The 15,600-nt window shown below is 40.2% G+C and overlaps 1 protein-coding gene across 4 annotated transcripts in view; it reads left to right on the top strand.

Annotated features, from left to right (window-relative positions):
- Positions 1–15,600, top strand: part of SLIT3 (slit guidance ligand 3) — a 491,085-nt gene that overhangs the window by 46,023 nt on the left and 429,462 nt on the right. The window lies entirely within an intron of this gene.

Raw genomic sequence — 15,600 nt, forward strand, 5'->3', positions numbered from 1 at the left:
TGCTTCATCAGGCAGAAAGAGGAGAAATTATGGACAAGTAAATATTTTTTAATTTGAAATATAAAAACTGTGTTATAAAATGTTTAGATGGCATCAAGACTCACTTCAACAGCAAGAGAAAGATATAATGAACTTGACATTTGTTTTTGGTGGGAGGAGGGAGAGGGTGGTGTTAGAACAATAACTGGACGATTTTCAAAATATATATTTTTTTAAGTGTATAAAAATAAAATGGATGAGAAGGTGCCTGCATAGTTACTATCAAAAAAGGGTCACCTGCCTTTCCAAAGGAGTAGTCAAAAACTGTTTGAAATAATTTTCTCATCCTGCCAAAGTTTAACTCATGATCCACACTGCCTTTTTGAAATTTGGTCAAACTGTTCTTTTAATGCTTGAGGCTGTTTATGGAAAATTAGATCCTAAGACTTGTGATTTGGTCAGTGAAATTGTGAAGTTATTACAGGGTGGCTGAAAAAATTGTCCATTTATGTGGGGTTTTTATAATTGTTTTAATGCATCTATGTGCAACCAAACTATTTAGACAGTAAATTTTTCTTCCAGTGGAAATACAAACCACATGGTGATAGGGCAGATTAATTTTGGAATCAGATGACTTTAAAGAAGTAGGATCTTGGTTTGTGTTTAAAAGAGGCAAGGTGAAAAGTGCTGTGCAACAAGTGATATTGACATTTTGGAGAAATTCTCTAATGAACTTCTGGTGTTGCCCAAACTTGACATGAAAAACTGTACAGGTCACTGCCATTTTTCTGCAGATATAAAAAATATATTAAAAAATATAAGCTATAGATGTGTTTTAGTCTTAAAATCTGCTTGGAAAAATCTTTGTCGGACTTGTTTTGCAAGCTTTGTCATGGCTTTTGAATTCACTAGGACATGTCTGCTGAATGGATCTGCTTGAGCTGAACAATTTGGTTGCATTTCCCAATGTCCTTTGCATGGTTTTGAAATTTTACATCTTGAAACTCCACTTGAGTATAAAGTGTGAGCTGGGACATGGTTGCAGATACCATTATCTGGTCTCTGGAAGGTGCCAGTTGTATTTATTTGTTAGAAGAGTTGCTTGACGTGGGTTGGTTTTCTAAGGACAAGATGATGCTTTCCAGAGAAAAACTTTCACAGAGTTTACCTGGATCCCTACAAATTCCAGTTTAACATGTTGGAAATTGCTCTGAGTGTGGTTTCATTGTACCTGGATGTGAGGAGAGGAGCTCTCTGGTAATTTGTGGTTTCAATGGAATGCTGTGTGTGTTGATAACTTGTGTGCATCTGTCCTTGCACAAAGAACTGAAGCCAAAGTAGCTGAGGCTGTTCAGTACCACAGTGTGTTTTTCAGTAGGTCATGTAATCATGATGCATTATAGCCCTTAACAGCAAAGGCAATAATTTTGCTTTTAGAATATAAAGATTGTAATAAAGTTCCATAGAATGGAGTGATTAATCTGAAAGCTGTGTTCTGTAATGCCTCCCAACGGGTGCTGTTGGAACATTTGTCTTTATTCACTGACATCCTTTCAGTCTTGCTTACTGTTGAGCAGAGCATTAGATAGATCACTTTAACTCTGTTTGTCAGAAGAAACTCGCTTTTTCTTTTGAAGATACAAGTGTTATATAAATACAGTGTGTATTATAAGCAAATAAATCTTAGCTCAAGTGAACAGTTACAGTTCCAAGGGTAGTTTGGTTGTGTGTTTTTCCGTCATGGGAGAAGAATGAAAAATTTGCTTCCTACTAGAATTTATAAAAATACACCCACACATATATATCTATATGGTTGCTCTCTATTGTTTCACTTTGCTGTCTTGGTCCCACTGCTGGTAGATTCAGAGCTGTTGTTTCTCATTTCTGCCCTGCCTTGTGTGAATCCAGCAGTGCCCCTCTGCTCTCGCTGCCTGAGTGCAGGGGCAGTGATGCTGCATTCCTCCCTGCAGCTGCTCTCACCCGGCCTCTCCAGAAAAAAGCAGAGCTGAGAAAGTGATGAAAGGGCATAAAAGCAGTGAAACAAAAATCTATAAGACAGGCTGATGCAGGGGTGAGGTAGATTCTGTGGAATTTACGAGCAGTGAATTTAAATGAACATTAAAAAGTGTAGATAAGGCTGGTCTTAATTTTAATTTTCCACGGTATAGTATAGTACTTCTGCTGCCATATTTTCCAGCTCTTGACTCTGAGTTACTCAGACATTACTCTGTTATTTTCTTCTTAATAATTATAATCCTCATAAAATAAAAAGTCCACAACTCAAGTATTTTAATTTTGTAAGCTTGCTACATCTCCAACAATGCAAAATTTCCAAGAACTAAACATTTCTGTGCAGTATGCCCAGGTTGTAAAATTTGGGTTTATTCATTGGACTGAAGAGCTCCTAGTCTTGTTCATGGAGGAAATAAAGATGAATTCTGTGATTCTGAAGCTGCCCTCCCCAGCAGGCATGCAGTGAATGTAACAGCCCATGGCTTTGTTAATGAAGGTAGGAGTGGGACTTTTCTGTAAGATAAAGCTAAATAGAAAGATGACATTCTAAGTTTGGTGACATTCTAAGTGTGAAAATGGAGCATATTTATTATCATGGCTAAAATTTGGTGGAGATGGAGTGATGGAGCTGCTTGAACATGCAGGAATTTTGTGTGCTGGGGGGTTTCAGGGAAGACTTGTTAATGTTTCAGGAGTAGTTAAAGGCTGAAAAAGCAACTGAAGGCTTTTCTGTGTGTTCTGCCAGCCGGGCTGAAACCTGGGGCTTTACTGGAGGCACCAGCTTTGTTTCTGTAGGTTGGTATCAGCAGAGTCTCTTCAGCCCTGCTGCTGCTGGCAGTCAGAATGCAGGACCTGGTTTCATGTCAATGATGTGCTTGAAAAGCTGCAGGACAAACCGGGGGGTTCTCCATGTGCACATGGCTTGGGACAGCAGTGCTGCTGTCCCTGATGTCCCCGTGTGTGTCACCAGGTCGTGCTCAGTGCATTCCCACTGCAATCCCCTTTCTGATAACCACTGAAATGGAATTCACAGTGTTTCCCAGATTATAACCTCAACCCTCACTTCAACTCCAGGTACCTTTGGCTTTTTTCTCCGAGCCTCTCCTGAATTCTGAGCTTCAGGATATCCTTGAATCTTTTACAGGGCTGGCTGGGCTTCGTTGTCACATCTGGTTGGTATTACCAGCAGGAACATATATAGTGAAATAAACCTAAAATGGAATGTGAGGCGTCCCACAAAGTGAGTTTCTCATAAAGCTTTGAGCCTTTTCTTCTAGAAAGAGTGGCTTTGAGACTCATGGATTTTGTTTGCTTTGGTTTAGATAAGGGTTTTAAGTTTAAGTTGGATGGTGAATGATTGGATTCTCTGGTGGAAATGTTTCTCATTGCTCTGTTGCTTTTACTGCCTAGGTTTTAAAGCTTCTCAACTGTTTTATCTGGGATAATTATCTAATAATTCAAAATGCAGGCACTTTTAATGAGAAAACTGAATCAAGGAAAAGACCTTTTTAATGAATTGAGAAATAAAAGCATGAAAGATTTTTTTTAGTAGTTTCAGGTACTTACTAATATCTATCCATAAAGGAACAGGTATTTTAATACAGGTAATGAAATGCATAGAAAAAGTATAATAAAATGAAACATGTAATTTAACAGCTATGAAACTAGGTTTTGATTCTAAGTAAATTATTTCCTTATATCCAAAACAACTTGTGAAATTTATCTGTAAAGGTTGTAAGCAAAGATTTGAGCCTGCTGGAATCCTGTTTCCTTTGTGTGCAAAGCTTGTGTGTAAAATGACTGTAGTGCATCTGCTTTTCACTAAAAAGCAAGTATTCTTGGGGTCCATGAGATACTTATTTATCTTTGGAAACAAAAGGGGGGAACAAGCTCGTTTTCCCACAAACACCCTGTCATGTAAGAATATATTTGTTTCATTGTTGAAGCCTCTATACCTCAGGCTAGCTGCTAAGTAGTCATGGGAAAGCTCCTTTGTGTGTGTGAAAAAAACCTCTTAGAAGGGCTCTAAACTCAAGTCTTGCAGTGAGAATTATTGCCTCTAGCAAATTTATAGCCCTGGACTATTTGGGTTGGGTCTATTTACTTTTAATGAACTGCCTTAGTTGCTTCTTGACTGGGCAAACCAGGCTCTGGAAACTTAGATACTGAAACCTGACACCAAAATATCAGGATAGTGGAAGCATCCATTAGACTCTGAAATGATTTTTTTTTACTTTTTGAGTACTATCAGAATTAGATTTTATTCCAAAAATGAGTGTTTTAGTGTGGGAGCAGAGCCCTGTGATCCTGAATGGGGACATTTTGGGTCCATGGCTGAGTGTGCCCAATACCTTTGTGTTTAAATTTTCTAGTTGTGGTGTCCCAATGTTTAATCATATTCACTTACAGTTATTTCTAAGTGTTTTATCATATTGGTTTGTCATATTTCTAAATATTTTATCATATTGTTTTATCATATTGTCCCAATGTTTTATCATCTTCATTTACAGTTATTTCTAAAGTAGGCTTAAGTAGCATGGAAACATTATAAAACAAGTTTTTTTTTTAATGAAATGACATTTTCTCTCAGTATCAGGAGCAGCCATTCAGTAATGAGCTGCTCGCTGTTAACATGGTGTCAGTATTTGCAGCACTGTGAGATTTGTCAGAGCTGGATCAGTGGGATGCTTATTTCTCCTCTAGTGGAATATTTGGAAAGTAGATTGATAGATGGATAAAACAGTGAGTAGGTACTTGCAGCACACAACACAAATTCTGTGAGTAGCCTTAAAAAGAGGCAATATTTGGTTTTAGCAGAGTCCCAGAATGGTGAGGCTGTGTGCTGGGCTGACCCTGGTGGGACACTTGTGCCCAAAGCTGCTCTGTCACTGCTCCTCTCGGCTGGGCAGGGAGAGAAAACAAAATGAGAGGCTTGAGGGGTGAGATCAGAGCAGGGAGAGATGCCTGACCAGTGTCTGTCACAGGCAAAGCTGACTTGGGGAATTCACTTTACTGACAGTGAAATCACAGCAGGGCAGTGTTTTATGTTTAGAAATTGCTATTTGCCATCTCTTTCCTTGACTTGTTCACTTCCTTATGTGTGCAGTGTGTGTATGTGATTTTGTGTAAGTACTTTCCTTGGATGATTCCTGGTAGGAGCAGCTGGATTTGTTTAGTTATTGCTCTAGTTAGGAAGCTGTAAATACCATGTAAATATGAAGGTGTTGTCACCTTCCCTGAGGACACTGCTGTGCTGCAGGGCCCAGGTGAGTCTGTGCCTCCTGCCTGGCACTGGGTGAGTGCAGTGTGTGTCACATTTTCCCAGTGTTTGCTTTCCTCTGGTTCCTGTGCAGCTCAGATGTTTATTGTAGCCAGGGGTTTGTTGCACATGGCTGATTTTTCCAGGATTTGCTGCTGGAAGCTCTCTGGGAAGTGTCACTGGTGACCCCTCCTGTGCAGCCCCATCCTCAGCCAGCTCAGAGCCCCAAACCACAGCTCCTGCTCAAACTCTTTCATCTTGTGGGTGTCATTACAAGCTGTGCTTGGAAAAGCAACCAGATCATACATTTTCTTAGTGTCCTCTTTATTCCTCTGTTTGTTCTCTTTCTAGAGAGAAAGCTCTCCCAGATTGCTCCATTATCATTTCCCATTAAAGCAGGATGCTGACAATTCAATTGTTGCAGGGGTTTGAGTTAGGGTGTTGCCATGACAAAAGAGCATGGGTTTGTAACAGGGTGTTTTTGTGGTTTCATCCACATCCAATAATTGTAGTTTTACTGTGTATAGATCACAGCAGCTCTTTTCAGAAGACAGTAAATAATTACAGTAAGTGTTTGCTGGTCTCTGGGGTGCACTTCTGGCTTGGGAAAGATGTGCATTAGGTCAGGGGCTTGTGCTGCAGATAACTGGATGACATTTACACCATTTATCAAGCTGAAGTCATTGTACATCTTCTTTTGGGCTCTGCTTGTAAATAATATATTTATTTTTTTTTATACAAGTAGACACCAATTTAATTTGGAGAGTATAAGGATCTTCTTCTGTCTAAATCAGTGCAGAAAAATAATTAAAAATATAAAATATTTTAAACTTATTATTACTGAAAATAGAAAACAAAGGAAAACATGTTTAAAAGCCAGAAGGCTTCCTCCTCAGGGCTGCTTTTTTTCCCCGTGTGAAATTGGTTCTTTGAAATGATAGTGTGCAGATGTCTTTTTTCCCCTCTTAAGGGAAACAGACACCACTGGGGAGGAAAGGGTGTTTTTGTGAAAATTGCTGCTGGGTTTTAGTGGCGTCTCCCTTCTAAGGAGGCTCCTATTGCCAACTTGTGATCAGGTCATCTTATTACAAAGCTATTTAAGGGAGTTTGTGGCAAAGGATTATACATTTCCAGAAGAAATGCCACACATGCAGATTAAGCATAAGTCTGCTTTGGAAATAAGTTGTTTTACTCTGTTAGCTGGGTAACTCCTCAATTGCATTTCCAATGTTTTTTCCTTTGCTATTACTTCCTTTGCATTAAATGTTCCAGTGCTATGAGAATAAATTTTGAAGGGTGACATCTTTTCATTGATAAGCTCAAGAAATCAGGAGGCTCCAAATTAGTGGGATCAATTTGCCATTTAATTATTTGATAATTATTTGCTAGCTTTAGCCATGCTGCTTGGTGTCCCTTTTCCTGAATGTTGGGGTTTTCAAAGCACTCTGAGATATATTCAAGTTTCAAATCACATGGCTTGGATATAAAACATTAAAAATACTGTAACTGGTTTCTCAAAGCAATCCTGAATAGCAAAATGCTCACACCAAGAGCAGCCCTGTGAGCTCACCAAGTACAGACCATGATTTTGCATCAACAGAGCCCTTGTAAGTAGTTTCTGATGCTGCTTAAAATTTGCCTTATTCTTAGTATCAAACAAGGAATACTGAAAAATTCAGTGTGTGCTCACAATTAGACATCAATTCCCATCAGAGTTCATTCTTTTTGAGAACATCCTGGAGGTGCTTAGCAAAATCAGGCTTTTGTGAAAACTTGTGCAGGATTTGCTGTGGTTTGAGTGAGTCCCAGCAAGGGCAGCTGGATGGGGGCTGCATGGTCAGTCAGCCCCTGACTGAGAGCTGCACATGCTGAGGGTTCTGGGGGTGGCTCTGTGTGCTCTGCCAGCTCTGAAATGTGTCCTTATTAACTGCCTCCAGCTCCTGTCGTCAGAGTGATGAGTTTAAATGGGGGAAAAACAGTGACAGCTTCTGGTTACCAGGGCTTCCACATGACTGAGCTGTTATGTCTCAAAACACAGCAGTTGTGGGTGGGCATTATTGGCTTGCTGCTTTAGCTTAGGCCTCACAATTTGGGCTCTTTTTTTTTATTTATTTTATTTTTTTTTTTTTTGCTTCTGTGAGCAGCAGTCCAAGTTCTGCAGCTCCTGCAGTGCTTGCTGGGTTCTGGTTCCTGGGGTTTGAGGTTTGAGTTGTGGTGGTGGCAGGGTTGGTGGCCCCTGCAGGGTGGGTTTGTCTGTGGCACTCAGGGGCTGCTTTGGAGCCTGACCGAGGATTGAGCAGCTGTGGGTTTGCAGCTGGAGATGAATTAGGTTGTATCACAGGTATATTATTACTGGGGGATTCTGATGGTTTATAGGCAGTTTCTTTTCCGGAAACTGGATAACCCTGGTAGTCTGTGCAGCTCTAAGTTTGTCAGGCTCAGATTTACTGCATTTGCTTTGTTCATGTGCCTTTTTTTTGCCTTGCCATTAGAGCTAGTCAGCAAATGTCAGCACATCACGGTGTATGTTATATTATATATACTATATATATAGCATATATATAATATTCTATATAATATATATATACTCTATATATTATATAGTATATTATATATACTATCCATATTGCTGTATGCTTTTCTTGTTTGAAAACTTCATTTGAATCAATTAGTTGTTATGTGAAAATTTTTGCCTTTCCCCTTCAGCCTGAAAAAGCTGAAAAGTGTTTTCCTGAGTGTTCAGTGCTTCAGAGCTGCTGGAGGCTGGTCCATGAGCAGCGGTAAATTCACTTGTAAATTGTCATTGCTGCAACTAGGAGACAATGCAGGGTGAATATGATTGTCTTTTCCTTCTGGAGAACAGAGATTAGAATGCATTTGGCATTATTTTCACACTGAGGCAGTTTCCTCACACAAAGCAAATGTAGGAACAGATTGAACTGATGACCTGAAGTGCAGACATCTCATCTACGCAACAGGAAAAATATCATAATGATAATGTAAATATTTCTGCTACTTTCCATAATAGACTGTCATCCTGAGGCCAAAGAGGAGTTTACATTCATCCTCTTGTAAAAGTCCTTTCAAATACTTTGGAAATATGTTGCAGATAATGAGAATTTCTTTTGGTGTGTGTGGATAGTGGAAGTAGGGGGCATGATCACTGGTGCAGAGATGCTAATGAGTGTTAAATTACAAGTGCTGCATGGGAAATCTTGATTTTCATCAGTGTCTTTCAAAAGAAAAGGCCATTCCCCATCAGTAGTTTGCTGGCTGCAGCTCTCCTGGTTGTTCCATGGCAGCAGAACCCTGATTTACCTACAGACATTTATGGCCCAGTCAGAGTGCCCCATGAGTTAAGGGTTTGGTGGATAAAATGATGCAAGGCCAAATACATCCTTGTTTTAATTATCATTTGATTTTCTTCTTGAAATCTGCAGTGTGTACAAGGGGAAGCTTAAGTGAGGCTTTCTGGAGCTTTTCCATGTGTTTCACAGGGGTAACAGGCCATGCCTGTTTAAAGTATTTCAGACACTTAAAGGTCCTGAAAATGAAAGCTGCTATTACTTTTAAATGCACTGGGTTTGCTTTTGAAATACAGTCATAAATGCTCCAGGATTTCATTTTGATTCCAGTGCCTGCAGTTGGGAGAGCTGTGGGATTGTAGCCTGGGGCTGTGTGTGCCTGTGAGAAGGGTCAGGAGCTGAACCAGGGGATTTGATCTGGAGCCTGACACAGCCCCACGTCCCCAGAGCAGACTGCACTGTAAAACTTACAAGGGCAGAAAATATTCATGAAACAAAATTAAAATAACCCGTGCAAGTCATTAAATGTTACAGGGCTATGGGAGTAAATTGGCAAGGGTGGTTTATCATCATCTTGCTCTCATGGCTAAGACAAGGATGTTGTACAAGGTGGGCCTTTGAGCTGATTTTATTTCTTCACTCAGTGTAACACACTGAAAACAAAAGGTCACAGCACCATGTGTTATACAAAGTTCATGAGCTGATTTTTAATGTTTCCCTTATATAATACTTTGGAACTTAGTGAGATTATTCAAATATACCCTAATTGCCACTGTTGAATGTTGAGATTTTCTACAATGAAAATGCAAATATTAGTGAGAAAATGGACTGAAGCATATTTGAAATTAAGTACCTGCCTTTTGCTCTGCTCTGTTAAACTCCCTGATGGGCTGTTGCTAAAGACATCTATGAAATGTTTTCCTCAGGAAACAGCTGATATGAATTTAGTCCATTCCTATTGATCTACAAAGGAATGTTAAGTTTAATGTTTTGAATGGTTTCCATGCATGGTACAACATCAGTGCTCAGTGAACTGTGAGGGGAAAAATGCTGACAAGAAAAGCATCCGATATGAAACCAAATATTGTGCTTGTAGAGTTAGCTCCTTTTGTTGGGAGAATAATCCTGTGTCCTACCACACAGCCACAGGAACAGACCTGCCTGTAAGTTCTGATAATCATCAGAATCAGATGAAAAATCAGTCAGCCCTGCCTCACTGTCCTTGCTGGGACTGAAGAGGGCTGCTGAGTGCCCTGGGACACACAGTCTCTGAGCCCCAAACTGATTTCTTCACAACAAGCATATGTACAAAGTGACTGCATCTTCAAAAGCACTGGATGGAATATTTGCTTTTTCACCTTGAGTTTGTGCTACCCTGCTCTCCTTTCTCCCAGTAACTCCTTGATTAACCCCATACCTTAGAATCCCTCACTGGGAGCAGAGCTGGTGGTTGTTGTGCTGGGTTTTTCACTAGGACCTTTTCTGCAGAAGTAGCAGCCTTTGCAGTGCCTTGGTGTTATCTGATCCCAGAACTCGCTGGTCTGCAGGAGGTTTTTCTCTTAAACACCTCCCCTTCCTTGGCTCCTGCTGTAGGAAGGGCTGCACTGCAAACACCACCCTGGGAGAGTGCCTGCCACTGCAATAAACCCCAAATCCGTGTCCTTTGCTGGGTTTGTGGGGAGGACACGATGGCACACCCCGGTGTGAGCCAGGGATCTCAGTGAGGCTCTTCTGGTGCTGCCATGGGATGGGAAATGCCCAGCTGTGCTCCAGAGTGTCCCTGCCTCTGACAGGAGCTCACGTTGCTAAGGTGGGCTGCTCACTTTGGGCTCCCAAGGCAACATTTGTGGGGTATTTTGATAAAGTGTAATTTACATGCATCAGTAATTGCAGGCTCCAGAGGGACCATGGTTATTTTTTTCCTGACAGGACAGAAAACAAATTTCCCATAAGCCTGGGGAATGCAACATGCCACTTGCCCCAGTTGGTGGTGAACTTCAAAGGAAAACAATGTTTCCTTTTTACTGCCCTCGGGTTTTGCACTATTTTATCTTCAAAACTGGCATTTCAATTGCTTGAAGGGAATTATTTTCCTTCGCTGCTTGTTACTCTATTTTTCCCAAATGGCATTGCTGGTTTTTAAAAATGAGGACCACCTCACTCTCATGCAGCTGGAGCTTATTCCAACTCCTCTTTAATGAGGTAAACCCATTTCATTGTGTTTAAATAAGCACACGAACAAAGGGCCAGTTGCTGGGCTGGCCTGTGGATAGCTGTGGCTTACAGCAGGCCATGTGTCGGGTGTCAAACTTGGCAAAAATATCAGCTAGGCTGTTTTTCACTTTGTACTCAAGGTTTGTAAATAAATACAGCTCTATGGAAAGTGTAAATGATATACCTTTAAAAGTTGAGACTTCTTTATTACCAGTCTGTTTTTTCCACCTCTGTAAATTCACTGGAGAAAGTCCTTGCATTCTAAAGAATGAAATGAAAAGGGGGAAAGGATTCCCCTCTTCCTGCAGGGCACATTAAACATGCCACGGAATATGGAAAAGTGAAGATTTGTCACTCTGGCTTGACTCTGTAGCCTTGCCCTGAAAATGAGGAGGGAATTCAGTGAGCAGAGACTTTCTGAGGCATTTCTGTGTGTGTGCCCTAGTGTTTGAGTGTCAGACTGGCAGCAAGAATTCCAGAGTGAGCTGCACTCTGGGCTTTCAGCCTGGCCTCTCCCTTATGTACAGCGACCTAAAAGATTAACACAGTTAAAAACTGAGGGGAAGCAATTTTTATGTATGAAAATGTCCAGTGTTCATAAAGAAACAAGCTCTGGCAGCTCCTAGTGAATATTCAGAGGGTTGCTGGGGATGCCGGTGTGCTGAATGGCCAGTGATAATGCTTCTGTGTAACTTTAAACTGCACTTTTTTAATTATGCAGTGCTTAGATACTTCACTTAAGTTATTATTTAAGTAAATTTCCACAATTGACTTCATCTGCACAGGTTGGGGGGGGATTAGTTGAAGAAATAATCAGTGGCTTGTCTTGGATCAGCAGTCACTGGGTTGTCAGGAGTTTTTTCCCCACTAATGTGCCTGCTTTTTAGGGTTTTCATATTTAGCATTATGTTAGCCAACCCATTTGTTTCTTTCTCCTGTAGAAGGAGATTTTCCTGGTTTTCTTGCCAGAAATATAAGAATATATATATACAACACAATATAAGAAAGAATGGAGCATATTAACCTCATCAGCATTTAACTGGCTGTGTTGTGAGTGGAAAGTTGAACCATATGACCACAGAGGTCCCCTACAACCTGAAGGATTCTGTGGTTAAATATGTTATTTTCAGTATTTAATGCTTGGGCTTGGAAGCTTTTAGTTGGTTCAAGGTTTGGCAGGTACTGTGGATGGGATACCAGACTATGGAGTTTTTCTTTTTTTGCCCCTCTTCTATTCAGAATGAAAGATTAAATGTAGCAGACAGTATTTTTGTGGGTGCTGGAAGAGCCTGTGCCCAAGAGGTGCAAGGCTGTGCTCATCATCAGGATGTTGGAGTAGGAGATGTTGGTTTTCAACTCCCACAACCCTGGAAAGCCATCAGGAGCCAGAACTGATGAACTGCTGCTGAGGAAAGGAAATTTTAGCTGTGTCCCACCCTAAATTGTGCTGTTTGAATCTACTTTTAATGTTGACTTTGGTGTCCTTTTCAGAGGTAGGATGTGCCTTACTGCTCAGTGTTTTTTAATTTTATCTTCTTGCATCTTATTGTGGGAGGAACTTATTCTCTTAATCCCTTTTGTGAATGTGTCTGGTTTCTGCTTTGCTTAGAGCCAGCCTGTAAAAGCAGAGTGGCTGTGCTGGGGCCATTGTGTAACACAGGCAAAGAGATTCTGTTTGAAAATCGGATAAAAAAGAAAAAGGGAGGATAGTGGAAATGGCTCCTGTGCTCAGGGTTTTCCTTCCCAAGATCCTGTGAAATGGACTTGGCATGGATGGAGAATCCAGGTTTTCCTACAGGAGGGATTTCAGGACTGGCTGCTCTGTGTTCACATCCAGGGGTAAAATCTGGCAGAAGGGCACGTTGGGCTCAACCTCTCATTATCTGAGAACATAGCCTTTGAATTTAAATGTTATTAACTTAGTTTCAGGTTGCGGCTACAGGAAAAGGTTGGGTCTCTTTCTCATCTTAATCTGATGATCTTGATTTAATTTTTGAATTTATTTCCAAACAGTCTCTAAGGTAATGTTACTACAACATCAGCAATCTATTTAAATTACAGAAAAATCCTAATTATTTTTAAAAAAAGTGGTTAAAAGGAAATGATGTCTGAGTGTCCACTGGGTTATGCTGAATTTCAGGCATTTTTTAAGCTGCTGCAGCACTGTGCCCATGCCACAAATGGGGTTTGTGTGTGAAGATTCAAATGGGCCCAACCAATTATTTCATGATTTTGCAACTTGTGGTGAAGCTCCAGCTAAGAAAAATACAACACCAATTCTTGCATGATGATACTGGTGATACTTCCCTCTGACAATGAAAGGAAGGATTTCTTAAAAGTGTCTTCAGGAAGGCTCAACTTGACTCATTTATTTAAGTTACTGAATTACAAACTGTTACTTAAATGTGTAAACCAAAAGGGTTTTTTCAAGTAGTGGGGATTTTTTTCTCCCCCAAAAGTGGGGGGTTTTTTGTGAGTTTTTCTGGCAGCCATCTGTATACAAAATATTAAAACAAAAATTCCAAAATCTCACATTTGTGTTATGCAGATTAATTAGTTTGGAGTTCTTGGCTATTTGGCCAAAGGAATGATTTATGCTGTGGAGACTGCCATGCCAGGGACAGGTAATATGTGAAGTAACTGTTAAATATGTGGATGAGACAAGTACTTCAATTCTAGGAAGATTTATTTTTGAAGAAAAAATGAGATATTTAAAATGTTTTTCTGATTTAATTTTATTTCTGTAATAAAAGACAAATTCAGTTTGTGAGTTGATTAGAACCATATAATATTATTTAGTGGTTCCTCATTTTATATTTTCACAGACTAAAGACAGACATCACCTCATAGTCCTGCATCTTAAATAATTCCAGATAGCATAATTATCTTTAATTACTCAATTATTAAATTATTCTCTACTTTGTCATTCTGAAAGCGTTGCAAATAATTGAGTACACACTTCACACAGTAACTTCTCATGAGCCCATACATCCCACTCCTTACCATGTAATGATGGTGCTTATTGAGACTAGCACATTATTGATTAACATTTCATAGGGTTATGCACTTTATAATTCCTATGAGAAAATGCAGAAATTACAGTTGCTGTGCAGTGCTCTTATTCCTTTGAATTACCCCAAGGCACCTGAGTATTTGAATGAAAGGATGGATAATGTGGGTTTTTTTGCTTATTGTCAACTATCATCCCTTGCTAAAACACATTTAGAGATTTTTATGGGACTTATGGCTCTTTTCTGCAGAATTTTGTGTAGGTGTGAAAAGCTTGGTAGTATTTATTTCACTTGTAAAAATATTAGAGCACAGAAGAGTGATCCATGTACTGAGAGAGGAGCCAGAACTGGCATCTGCCAGCCTGGAGGAGGATTTGGTGGCAGTTTTGTGTTCTGCTGTGGCACTTTGGGTTTTTCCAGGCGAAGTCATGGCCAGAGGAGCTGGGTGGGGATTCCTGATCCAGGTCCTGGTCCTGCAGTGGTCAGGGTGAGTTATCCCAGGCCTGCCCATCTCCTGCAGCTCTGCAAGCACACATTGCTGAACGGCCTGAAATCACAACTGGCACCAGAGGCCGTCATTACAAACCCCTGGGAAGAAATGCAGTCCTTTTGAACTTCTGCTGGCTGTTGAAACAAACCCCACCCAACCAAAAAAAGAGCTAAAATCAGACAATTAAAAGAAAAAATACAGCTCTGTCTTATGTTTTTGCACAGCAGAGTGCATGTTCTATGGACCACAGATATATATGTATATAAATATAAAGTTACAGAGAGTCAGGAGAGCAGCTGGGGCTTAAATTCTGCATTGCTGGTGTTTCTGGTTGTGTCTCTTTGCACTGAACTTGCTCAGGTGTGTGCAGAGTCCCTCTCCTGGAAATCTGACATTGTTCTGCTCAGCATTTCAAACTGTGTTAGGGAATAAAAATCCTGCATGGAAGAACATTGCTTCAGGGGCTGTAAGTTGAGTCTGTGAAATGATTTTTTTAGAAGTCCTGCCAGAAAATATTAATTATTAAATAATAAGGCAAAAAAAAAATACCTGTTAAGGGCAAGGAATTTTGGAATGTGGTGGGCAAGACTCGGTGTCCTGATTGGATTTTCAGTTGTTGAATTAAGTGTATTATTTAAACAGCTTGGATTCATGAGGATTGGATGGCGTTCTGAATTAAGTGACTTTGTGTGGGTTAGTTTACTGTTAGACAGCACTGGTGTTAAGAGCTGGTGATTTATTTTATTGTAGGTAGCCAAGCATCTTTGTGTGCTGGTTGTTCCACATACACATACATTTTACTCACCCTCTTGGTAGGTACTTTTTTCCATCCCTGCTCTTGCATATGTTGTGCTGCTGCTGAGTTGCTCTTGGAAACCATTTCTTAGTATGGACATTGGGACTGTTCTTCAGGGAAATGCAGTGCTTAATAAAAACAGCATGTAATGCAACAGCCCAAATGATTACCAATGTGCGTACTATTATGTATTCCATAAAAGTGTTACAGTAATGCTGCTCTTTGCCTTCAGCCTGCTGTACTATTGGCATATTATATAAATAGCCAGCTCTTGAGATACTTGGGAATTTTTGAATGAAAGCTTTTGTAGATTTAAAAATCGCTGGGTTTGGATTTTAATGGGAATATTGGGAAAATCAGACACTACTTGAACTGTCTGAGGCCATTACAGAATAAGTAAATTCTAAAAAGACTGCATTGTGATCGTTCCTGTTCCTGAAGCAGTGATGTTTTTTCAGCAGTTGTAAATCAGTGATTAAATAGTCTCTTGGTATAGAGCAGGGACACAAAGGGTTCAACTGTGCCTTGCCTTG

The sequence above is a fragment of the Melospiza melodia genome, chromosome 14 (genome assembly GCF_035770615.1).
Source record: "Melospiza melodia melodia isolate bMelMel2 chromosome 14, bMelMel2.pri, whole genome shotgun sequence".
Taxonomy (NCBI): Eukaryota; Metazoa; Chordata; class Aves; order Passeriformes; family Passerellidae; genus Melospiza; species Melospiza melodia.